The sequence below is a fragment of the Geotrypetes seraphini genome, chromosome 12, assembly GCF_902459505.1.
Source record: "Geotrypetes seraphini chromosome 12, aGeoSer1.1, whole genome shotgun sequence".
Taxonomy (NCBI): Eukaryota; Metazoa; Chordata; class Amphibia; order Gymnophiona; family Dermophiidae; genus Geotrypetes; species Geotrypetes seraphini.
In genome coordinates, this window is record NC_047095.1 from 69,100,252 (window position 1) to 69,112,422 (window position 12,171).

At 43.4% G+C, this 12,171-nt stretch overlaps 1 protein-coding gene across 2 annotated transcripts in view; it reads left to right on the top strand.

Annotated features, from left to right (window-relative positions):
• Positions 1–555: 555 nt before the first annotated feature.
• The window catches only part of B4GALT2 (beta-1,4-galactosyltransferase 2), a 175,233-nt gene continuing 163,617 nt past the window's right edge, over positions 556–12,171 (top strand). The window contains exon 1 of one of the 2 annotated variants that reach the window (XM_033916639.1): positions 556–828. The gene's annotated coding sequence lies outside the window, so the exon portion shown is untranslated. The remainder of the gene's footprint in view (positions 829–12,171) is intronic. The other variant, XM_033916638.1, reaches the window with a different exon arrangement.

Here is a 12,171-nt window from a genome sequence, read left to right on the forward strand (position 1 = left end):
CCTCACATCGTTTCCAAATTTGGCTTGCAGAGAGTCTTTATGCACCTAAATGTGGAGGTGGAAATAGTTTCCCCCCAAGCTGTCTCCTTGGATCAGGCTGATACAATTTCAGCAGCTCATATTTTAGAGTTTCACCGTTGAGTCCTGAGCGAGAGAGATAAGGGAGGAGGAGCGGGGCTGGTGGTGGAAGGGGGCAGTGAGGAGAGGGAGGCAGGAGCGAGCGCCCTTCCAGCTGTTTTGATTGCAGCATCGCTCCGTAGCTGCTTTTTCTCTCATTTGTCTCTTTCTTTTGGGGAGGGAGAGGGGGAGCAGGGGAAGGGGAGGGGGGAGGAAAGGAACACAACGGCAGGCAAGAGCAGCAGAGGAAGGGGATCGGGGGAGGAGAGGAGCAGATCGACAGGGAGGAGCAGCAGGGGAAGGAGAAGAGCAGATCGACAGGGAGGAGCAGCAGAGGAAGGGGATCGGGAGAGGAGAGGAGCAGATCGACAGGGAGGAGCAGCAGGGGAAGAGGATCGGGGAGGAGAGGAGCAGATCGACAGGGAGGAGCAGCAGGGGAAGAGGATCGGGGAGGAGAGGAGCAGATCGACAGGGAGGAGTAGCAGGGGATCGGGGGAGGGGGCAGCCTCTGCCCGACGGGATGTGAAGCGGCGCTGGCGGCTGCCGGGCGGAGGGAGGCTGGAGTGACCGGACAGCAGCATGGTGCGAGCGGCTGAGAACGAGGCACCGGAGCCGGCCCTGGGGAACCGGAGGAGGAGCGGCGGGCGCCCAGCCGCTCCCGCAGCCAGGCAGCGCAGCAGCCGCGGCGGCTAGGAGCCGGCAGGTGTCCCGGTGAGTACCGATCCCCATCCGGCCACATCTGCCCGCATCCGGGGCCCTGGCAGCTGCAGCATCTGGGCGCCCTGGCTGGCTGAATCCGCCCATTTCCTTCTGGGCTCCGGGGACAGGGTGGGTGGATTTGCTACTCTTGTCTTTCAGAGGCAGCTTTCAGGGTTGGGAAGAATCCAGGGGAATCCCTTGGCCAAGGTTGAGTCTTGGGTTCCTCTCATTGTCCTTTCTATTCAGGTGGGGCCTTGCAGTTGCTGCCATAGCCCCTCCCCCCTCCCCATTCATTCTGTACACTTGTCTTCATAAGTTCATGCTTGGGGTGCAAAGGTCCAGCACAGGTTATAGAATGGGAGTTCACACCCAACATACATTGTTGGCTGCAAATGGACTTATTGGTGTTAATTCAACTTACTGGCCCTGATGAGCAAAGCAATGCAGATTGACTTTGTATCCAAGACCTCAGACACTACTTAAATATATTTCCTGGCCTGTTCATCATTGGTCATTATTTGTGTAGTGCCTAATTGATATTAAGAAGAGTACTTAACTGGTGGCCCCACGGCTTCCTCAGGGGCCCCACGGTGGTACTTAACAGGTGGCCCCAGGGCTTCCCAGCCGTTTCCTCAGGGGCTGTGGCTCTTCAAAATCTCATTTATATCATTTTTAACATTTAAAGTCCGCACTCTCGGAGGCTCTCCTGGCACCACTCAGATTAAGATTTTGAGGAGCATCAGCCCCTGAGGAAACTCTTTTTCCATTGACAATTAGCATTAGACATGTTACGTTAATCAGGTTTTCTATGCCGCCTTCACCTAATCCGTTCAAGGTTCGATTACATTACAAGAGGTTGGGTCACTTACCCAGGAAGTTTCAACAGCCAGTTTGACACGGACATTCCGTAGAGTTGCTAGTGCAACTGCAGGGAGGGTGTGGACCGGAGAGGAACATGGCATATCAAGAGCATGTCCAGCACTTACACACACAGATTACAGAGTATTAGTACTATGTAACATTTCTATAGCACTGATAGGCATATGTAGTGCTCTACAACAGTGTTCTTCAACCACCGGTCAACGGACCAGTGCCGGTCCACAGAAATTTCCTGCCAATCCACAGGGCCGGCATGTGCATCAGGCCCAAAACTGTTCTTCAACTGCCAGTCTCCGGTGCGATCGATGCGTTGTTAATAAGATTATATTGTGTGTGTATATGAAAAATGAATGGAAAAAATAGTGTTACGATTAAGACTATGGGGGCAGGGTCTGGCCCACGACTTAGCCCCGTGTTCTTCAACCGCCGGTCTGCGGACCGATGCCGGTCCACAAAACAATTCTTTTATTTCTGCCGGTCCGTAGGTGTAAAAAGGTTGAAGAATACTGGTCTACAACATATTTATGAGACTGTCCCGGCTCAGTAGAGCTTACAATCTATATTAACAGACAACAGGACAAGTAGAGGATTAGGGAGTTTCTCGGGGTGCTTAGGGTGAGGGGGTTATGAGTTAAATGTATTCTCAAAGAGGTGGGCTTTAACTCTGGATTTGAATAGTTCCAGGGACAGAGTGTGACGTACTGACTCAGGCAGTTTGCTCCAGGTGTAAGGTGCGGCAAGAGAGAAAGGGTGAGTCGAGTTGGCAGTAGAAGAGAAGGGTACATGAACAGACTTCCCAGGGAGGAGTGTAGGGAGAGGCAAGAGAGGACAGAGACCAGCAGTTATGTATCTAAGTGTCTACAATTAGGTGTGTAAGTGCAGGCTAGTGCTCTATAAGGGCAATAGTGCAAGCAGCTTCCATTATGAAATTCTCACTTAACATGTATCATCCTGGCACCTAATTGTACGAAATCCATAGAGCATCGCGTCCTTTGTGTGTGCGGGGGATGCTGAGTAAATTAGTACCTGAGGCAGTGGCAGGTGAAGCAACTTGTTCAGAAGGAGCGTTTATGTGCACCGCGTTTGTGTTCTCGACCGCCTGCTCCTGTTTCATAAAGTAAACAGATGTAGGAATTCAAGGGTTGGAACTGGATCACAGTGCCATAGACAGGTGGCAAATTCATGCCAGAGTTAATATCTGCTGCTGAGCTGTCGGTTGTTTTGCTCCTTGTCTTCATTCTCTGGTTTCCAAAAATGAGCGTGTGGTGCAGTGGTTAAAGCTACAGCCTCTGCACCCTGAGGTTGTGGGTTCAAACCCACGCTGCTCCTTGTGACCTTGGGTAAGTAACTTAATCCCCCCATTGCCCCAGGTACATTAGATAGTGTGAGACCCCCAAGACAGACAGGGAAAAATGCTTGAGTACCTGAATAAATTCATGTAAACCGTTCTGGGCTCCCCTGGGAGAACGGTATAGAAAACTGAATAAATAAATAGTGTGAAAAGCTTCAGCCTCTGATAACCAAAGCTGGTATTGTGACATCATAATGCCTCATTCCACCAATGACTATGAGCCAACCTCATGAGTGATGTCACAATGGCTTCACTGTTCTATACTTGGCTCATTTTGCTACATTTTGATTTCTAGAGTGGCTCAGTGGTTAAAGCTACAGCCTCGGCACCCTGAGGTTGTGGGTTCAAACCCACGCTGCTCCTTGTGACCTTGGGCAAGTCACTTAATCCCCCCATTGCCCCAGGTACATTAGATAGATTGGGAGGGGAAAATGCTTGAGTACCTGAATAAATGTAAACCGTTCTAAGCTCCCCTGGGAGAAAGGTATAGAAAATTAAATAAATAAATAAAATTGACTCAGAGTTTTTAATTCCTTCCAAAGTAAATTGTACCGAAATCCCTTCATTACCACCCGATTAGAAGACTTTCTTCCTCCTCCTCTTTTTTTTCCCTTCTTTATTGATTTTTGTTACTAAGGGCTCTTTTTACGAATTTGCGGTAGCGGCTTTAATGCGCGCGACTTTTAATCACGCACTAATCCCCGCGCTAGCCGAAAAACTACTGCCTGCTCAAGAGGAGGCGGTAGCGGCTAGCGCGTCCGGCAGTTTAGCGCACGCTATTATGCACGTTAAATCGCTAACGTGCCTTCGTAAAAGGAGCCCTAAAAGATAACAAAATACAGGAAAATAAACAATGTCATACATAAAACAAATCTAAACAGGCAAAAATAAACATCAATTCCAGTCCACATTAATGGAGCCTAATACTACAGTGGTACCTTGGATTACGAGCATAATCCGGTCCAGGAGCATGCTCGTAATCCAAAATGCTCGTTTATCAAAGCAAGTTTCCCCATAGGAAATAATGGAAACTCGCTTTGATACGTTCCCCTCCCCCCCCCCCCCCCCGAGGCTAGGGCGCTGCTTCCCCCCCCGCTCACAAAGTCCCCCCCCCCCCCGTGTGATCTGGCACCCCCCGTGAGAACAGGCACCCCCCACCCGACCAACTTTAACTCAAACCCCCCCCCGTCTGGAACCGGCACGAGAACCGCTCCCCCCGCTCGCAAAGGCCCTCCCCCGCGTGAATCGGCACTCCCCCCACGAGAACAGGAACCCCCTGCCCGACCAACTTTAACTCACCCCCCCTTTGGCACCGGCGAGAGGGAGAATTAGAAGGGCTTGAGCATGCGCAGATGCATGCTCAAAGCCGGCAGAGACTGGGAAGAAGAAGATCTTCAAGCGGCACCGGCACTTGTGGGCTGCGTGCCGGTGCCAAAGGGGGGGTGAGTTAAAGTTGGTCGGGCGGGGGGTTCCTGTGAGTGGGGGGGAGCGATGCCGGTTATCGGGGGGTGCTCGCAAATCGAGTCAACACTCGGTTTGCGAGACACGTTTTGCGCGAATGTTTTGCTCGTCTTGCAAAACACTCGCAAACCGGGTTACTCGCAAACCGAGGTTTGACTGTACTACACTTTAGTTTTATAATGAGAAATAAATTAAAACAAATTAGAGTATTCTTGGCAGGCAAAATAGGCCTCAATTAAATATGTCACTTTTTATCTTCAAAAAAAAAGCACAGCTGCAACCAATAAACAACGGGATTCAAAAGTAAATCTCAAAGATAAAAAAAGGAATCCCTAAAGAGTATATACCACAGAAAAATACTATAATATCAGAGCAATGTACTCAAACTACAAAGTTAGAAATATTGTACATATTTATTAATTTAAAATTTGCATAAATATCACCAAATTTTCATAGAATAGCATCCACAGAACACCATACAAACACTACAAACAAACCAGACAAGATATAACAACATATAACATATAACAAGCACTATCAAACCAAGCTGGAGAAGGCCACACAAAAGATCATACAATGATATATAAATATAGCTGTGTTCAAAAGTTCATAAATCACTTAGCTTGAAGGTTCAAAGTCTTCCTGGAACAATGTCCACGAGGAGTAAAGCAAGCAAGATGCATTTCATCTCTGCTTGTGAAGACTTTGAAAATGCTCTCTGTCCTCTTGGTTTGAGACCTTCTTGATTATCTAACTAATTATACTGTTCACTGACAGCACGTTTGCACTTGCACCTGCACTTTGTGATAAGGAGGTTGGATTTAAACTCTAATCTACCTGGGTTGTTGGTTTTTTGATTTTTTCCTTTCTGGATGGCCCCAAATCATCTTGCTTGCTTTACTCCTCGTGGACATTGTTCCAGGAAGACTTTGAACCTTCAAGCTAAGTGATTTATGAACTTTTGAACACAGCTATATTTATATATCATTGTATGATCTTTTGTGTGGCCTTCTCCAGCTTGGTTTGATAGTGCTTGTTATATGTTATATGTTGTTATATCTTGTTTGGTTTTTTTGTAGTGTTTGTATGGTGTTCTGTGGATGCTATTCTATGAAAATTTTGTGATATTTGTGCAAATTTTAAATTAATAAATATGTACAATATTTCTAACTTTGTAATTTGAGTACATTGCTCTGATATTATAGTATTTTTCTGTGGTATATACTCTTTAGGGATTCCTTTTTTATCTTTGAGATTTACTTTTTATCTTCAATCAAATTAGTATCTGAAACTTTCTGCACAGGTTTATCTTTCAGAAAATTTTCCAACTGTAATGGATCTACAAAAATAAATTTTTCATTCCCATATGTTACAAGGCACGCAAAGAAATTTTAGGAAAAATGCAGCTTCCACAGCCAAAACTTGAGGTTTAAGCTGTAGAAATTGCCTTCTTCTAAATCGTGTCTATCTGGACACATCCGGAAAAATATTTAATTGTTGTCCACAAAACAGTGCTTTCTTATTTACAAAGTATAATTTAAGAATTTGTTGTTTTTCCATCTTAGATTTAAAAGTTACCAATAATGTAGCAAGTTTAGTTATCAAATCTTTAGAAGATTCCAGAAATTTGGAGATGTTCAAGCTGTCTGGTGAGACAAGCCTATTCCTCCCCCTCCTCTTGCTTCTATCTCCTCTCCCTTCTCTCTTTCTCCACCTTCCCTCGCCTTGAATCTGCTTAGGCAAAGAGCAATTCACAAATTGTTGCCAGGAAGTGATGGAACACCAGAAACTTTCATACAGTAATGTTTGACAGAGTGGCATAGCCAGGACTGATGTGTGATGGGGCCTGAGGTTAACACGGGCAAGCATTAGGCAGTGTGGATGCTGACACTAGAGAATGACAAGGGGACAAATTTTTCTGTGTCCCCGCAGGAACTCTTTTTCCCACCCCGTCCCTGTGAGTTCTTTTCCTGTCCCTGCCCCATTCCTGCAAGCTCCATCCTCATCCGCACAAGCCTCAAACCCTTTAAAATCCTAAGTAGCAACATTCTAGAGCTCAGATTGTGATGTCATAATGCCTCATTCCACCAACGCCTAAGCTCCGTCCTCATCCGCGCAAGCCTCAAACCCTTTAAAATCATACGTAGCAACATTCTAGAGCTGAGATTGTGATGTCATAATGCCTCTTTCCACCAATGCCTAAGTTCCGTCCTCATCCACGCAAGCCTAAAACACTTTAAAATCATAAGGGTTCGAGGCTTGTGCAGTTAAGGCAGAGCTTACAGGAATGGGGCAGAGACAGCGACAGTGACAAAACTCACAGGAACAGGAACAGGACAGGGAAATTGAGTTTCTGCGGGCACAGGGAAAAATTTGTCCCCGTGCCATTCTCTATTATATGCCTCTAGTGTGAACAGGATTTGTGTGGTTGTAGAGAAATCTGTGTCAGAGCAGCAGTTAGAATCGAGACACAGGAATATCAAGAGACTTCTCTAATGTCACAGCCAGCCAGGAGCTGAATCTGAGATTCTTGGCGGCTGATAATCTACTGTTTTAACTCCTCTCCACCCTTCGCCCCACTTACTGTTTTATCAGCCCTGGAGAAAGATGAGATCACTTCTAAGTTTGGATGCAACTGGCTTTTCAGAAAACAGAACTGCAGAACCTGCTGCGTTCAGGGTGGCATGGCAGGAAGTTCATTTTACTGCTCTGTTAGTTAGAAAAGTAGGGTGTCCTAATTATCCAGGATCATAATTCACCCCCCACCCCTCCAGTTTCTCTAATAACAAGGGGGGGGGTTTCCCCCTGGGAAATGAGTTCCTGGAAGCAAGGCAGTGTGGCCTGACTTCCTAGTGGGAATTCTTGAACTTACATAGGCCGCAGAATTCACTAGGGTCAGATAAACCCTTCAAAGGAATTCCCCGAAAGCCTCAAATAACATCTGCAATGTTGAATGGCTTTTACGTGGCTGGAACAGAAGGGAGCATAGCTGGAACTTGCTTGTGGTTTGCAATAAAACACTATTGTATGCACTTTATTTATTTTTTTTTTTTTTAGATAAGAGAATAAATCTGACAGGCATTTTGCCCAGATGTGGCACCTTAATCAGCATCAGTAAAATGTGCCTGGGTGAGTGTGCTCATAATCCATAGTTGTCTGATCTCTAATCTGAGTCTGTTACTCTTTATTTTACTCTGAAATTCGTATTCTAAGTGGGACTCTCTTAATCCTTCCTCCTTCCCCATCCCAAGTAGCCAAGAACGGCATGTTGGCTACTTACACATGTCCCGAATGTGCTCCCAACTACCAGGTGATTTGTGTTCGGACAGGGAGCAGTTGTTCATATGCACAATTCTCCATGCGGTGGAGTTTGTTTAGTTGCATGTGATAGTCAAAGGTCCTCGATATGCTTATGTGGCATTGCTCCTCTGATCTCACTGGTCTCTATGGTGCAAAAAGCAGAAGTGTGCAAAAAAAATCATGCACAGAGTAAATCCCCGCGTCTCAGCTGAGGACAGATGATCATGGACCAAAATGTATTTACGGTGCTTGGAAACTGGGGGAATGAGAGGAGGGCTTCTTCTCAAGCACTCGATTCACCCAGTTCAGGACTTTGAAAAGTTCCTGGGAGAAAGCTGTGTGCTGCCTTCAGTGACTTGGTTGTGATTATTTCAAAGTACAAAGAATAGCCACTGCATCCGGTTTTATGGGACTGTGTTTGACAAGCCCTCTCCGTTTCTGTGCCCCCTCCTCCGTGCTCATCCCATGTACCTCCATCCAGCTTTCCCTTTCCTTTCCCATCCATTCCCAATTGTTCCAGTTTTACTGCTGTTTATTTTATTTATTTTTAAAATTTCTAAACTTAATCCCACTATCTTATAACTCCTCGAGTCCTGACTCTACCAGACCCGCCCAAAGGTATAAACGATCCTTCCCCTCTCTACACGGTATTCGCTATGCAGGCAAACTGGGAAAATCCCTTCTCTTCAGAATCACAGGTCTTTGGAACGACCTCACTACCCCTCTGCGGAACCTGGGCTCCCTCCAATTATTCCGCAAGCAACTGAAAACCTGGCTTTTCACTAAAATGTAATTCTATCCCCCCTTACTCTTCTCTTCTATATATAAGTTCATGTAAACCTTTTTTTTCCTTCTCTTCCTATATTTTAAGTTCTTGTAAACCGTGCCGAGCTCCACATCCGTGGAGATGATGCGGTATATAAACTTAAGGTTTGGTTTAGTTTAGTTTAGTTTTTATCCCACACAGTTTACAAGGATCACTTGAGGAACGCAGAGAGAGGGGAGACATGATTGAGATGTTCAAATATGTCACAGGCCGTATTGAAGTAGAAGAAGATATCTTTTTTCCTTAAAGGACCTATGGCAACAAGAGGGCACCTGTTGAAAATCAGGGATGGGAGATTTCATAGCGACACCAGGAAGTATTTCTTCACCGAAAGGGTGGTTGATCATTGGAATGATCTTTCACTGCAGGTAATTGAGGCCAGCAGCGTGCTAGATTTTAAGAAAAAATGGGGTAAGCATGTGGGATCACTTCAAGGAAGAACTTAGGGGGCTGGGTCATTAGAGTGGGCAGACTTGATGGGCCTTGGCCCTTTTCTGCCGTCATATTCTATGTTTCTATTGAAGGGAAACCTCTCTCTGCTCACCAGGTGGTTTCCAGATTCATGAAAGGACTTTTTCATGTCAACCCTCCTCTCAAACTGCCTCCAGTGGTTTGGGATCTTAATGTTCTTGCTCAATTGATGAAGCCTCCATTTGAACCAATGTCTACGGCTCATCTGAAGTATCAAATTACTGCATCTCAATGGCCACATATTTGGCCTAATCAGATGGTGAGATAAGGAATTTATTATCTTTAAACTGGGGATAGATAAGTGCATCCGATTGTGATATAGGATAAGGTTTGGAAAGCTACCTTGGTGATAACTGTAATCAATTGCTGCTAATCAGGGATTATTATTATTATAAGGAATTGTTTAGTGTGTGTAAGAATTAGTTTTACTTAGTTATCTAACAAGTGTATTGTGATAATTATGTACTGAGTTTCATTTATGTAATCAGATATTTTGTGAACAATATTTAGATATTGCAGCTGGCTTGTGAATTATATTTTCCTATTTTCATAATAAAAGTATTTCTCATTAGCCTGGGTCTTGTGTCGTGTAAATAGGCAAGGAAGCTGAACCTGGCAGAGAGTTTATGGTTTTCCCTAGACAAAACTAACAGACACGTAATTTGTTTATGCAACTGATTAGTGTACCATAAATCTTGCTACACCACCCTCCGTAATTTGCTTTTGTAGAGATACTAGAGCAATTCTTGGAATTTTACCTAGCCAAATAAATTTTGTAAGAATACTATTTAATTTTTTATAAAAGGACCCCAGAACAAAAACTGGCGACATACACAGGCAAAATCATCATTTTAATAGTTTGAACTCTTCCCCACCAAGACAGATGTAATGGATTCCAATGCTCACACATTTCTGTGACCTTCTGCAATAAAGATTTTTCATTTACTTTCATTGTCTCTTCCAGCATATTTTTTATCCAAATACCTAGATATTTTATACCTTTCTTCCTTCCAAAGAAAGGGGAATGAATCGAATAAACCTTTTGTACAATGTACATTAAGCGGAAGAACCTCTGATTTACTCCAATTTATTTTATATCCTGAAATTTTCCCAAATTTCTCTATCAAATCCAGTAAATGTGGAATGGTTGTTTCAGGATTCCTCAAAAGAAGCAAAATGTCATCCGCATTAGCAGATACCTTGTATTCTCGACCTGTGTAAGGAATAGCCTGGATCTCCTCTGCCTGTTGAAAAGCTAATAACAACGATGTCCAGGACGATGTCAAAAAGCAAAGGAGATAAAGGACATCCTTGTCTAACACCCCTCTGCAAAGAGAAATGCTCTGAGAAATTATTATTAATATACAATCTAGCAGCAGGGGAGCTATACAAAGTTTGAATCCCTCCCTCGACCCACCCCATTATCTCATACGAAAGCTTGTATGCTAACATTTGGACAAGTGAAAACTCCCCTCCCCAAACATTCAATTTTTAAGAAACAGCGCTAAAACGTAAAAAAATATATCCTTTCCAAATGAACATATTAAATCTATTGTAAAATCATCAATAAAACATCAATTAATATCCCTCTTTATATTTAAGTCATATTATATTTAAGCCATTTTTAATCAATTAGATAAATAAACTATTAAAAGTTCCCCTTCCCCATTCCTATATCTAACATTTAATGATAGATCTTTGAAATGTATCAGTCCTAAAATAATAATTAAAAATCAATTGAAAGTCCCCTGTAATAGCTCTCTAACATACTTAACCTTATTACCCATTCTTTCATTTCGTTAATAATAAAATATCAATTTGAATAAATAAACTCACAAAATTAAAAATAGCATATATCAGATAAGACTGCCATATTTAATTCCACCATCCCATCCCCAATAAAACGATCAAGAAATCATGAACTTTCCAATGAACAAACAGTTAATTCCCTGAATTCAGTAATCGACTAATCTAATAGTCAATCATCAGATATATTTCTATGTCTGTATCACATAAATTAAAGATGCCCATTCCCCAGGAATATATCATCAACATTATGTCTGTGTCTGGTTGGAGGCCTAACCTAAAAGAAATCATCAGATCTTTTAGTGGAATTAGTATTTAAAAACAGAGTCCACAGATTCTGGATCAACTTTACACCTTTTTCTTTTGACCTTCTTAACCCAGATCTGCAGTGATCTTGCAGACTCCTCCGTTTTTAGTGCAGAAATTACATCTTGGAATCTTCTTAATTTCTCAAAGACAATCTCTTCATCCTAAGCACTTTGGTAATTAATTTCCTCTCGTTTTGATTTTTTTTTCTTTCTCTTCAGTCCTTATTGGCCTAAACTAACTACTGTAAACCGAGACGAGCTTTCCTGGATTGAAGTTTTGGTATATAAAGCCAAGCATTAGATTAGATTAGATTAGAAGAAATGTAAAGAGGGCCTTCATTTCCTGTTTTGCATTAACGCGTGTTTCAAAGCAGTAATTTGAGTTAAGTTCATAGATGGGATATGTGGCCCCGGTCGAGGGCGATGCAGTGTTTTCCTCTGCTGCCCCCGGATGTTTACCGTCTTGCCGGCTCCCTCCTCTGTCTTGCTGCAGCATGTGTGCATTTGTGTGGCCCCAGAAACATTTTTTTCGGCCAGTGCGGCCCAGGGAAGCCAAAAGATTGGACAGCCCTGGGATATAGGCTTCTTTGAGAATAATGGGGCTTGAATTATTTATGAGGTGTTAAATTGTTCACATACAAGTTTTAATGTTGTATGTGTTGTTGTTTGCATCAATAAAAATTGTTTGAACTTAAATGACACCCAGATCCCTTTCTCCTTTTTTTTTCTTGGCCTCGTCTTACTTAACCCCAGCATTGCACATCCAGGAGGAATTGCTACTCTGAAGCCTGGTCTCCATTCCACTTCTCCTAGGGTAGCATCGCAGGAATGGTAGGAAGACATTATTCCCCCAAATTCCAAGTTGATTAAAAATTTGTTATACCGCCAAATCAAACTTCTTGGCGGTTTACAATATATTAAAAGGTAATAAATTGGTAATACCAAGGCTAAAA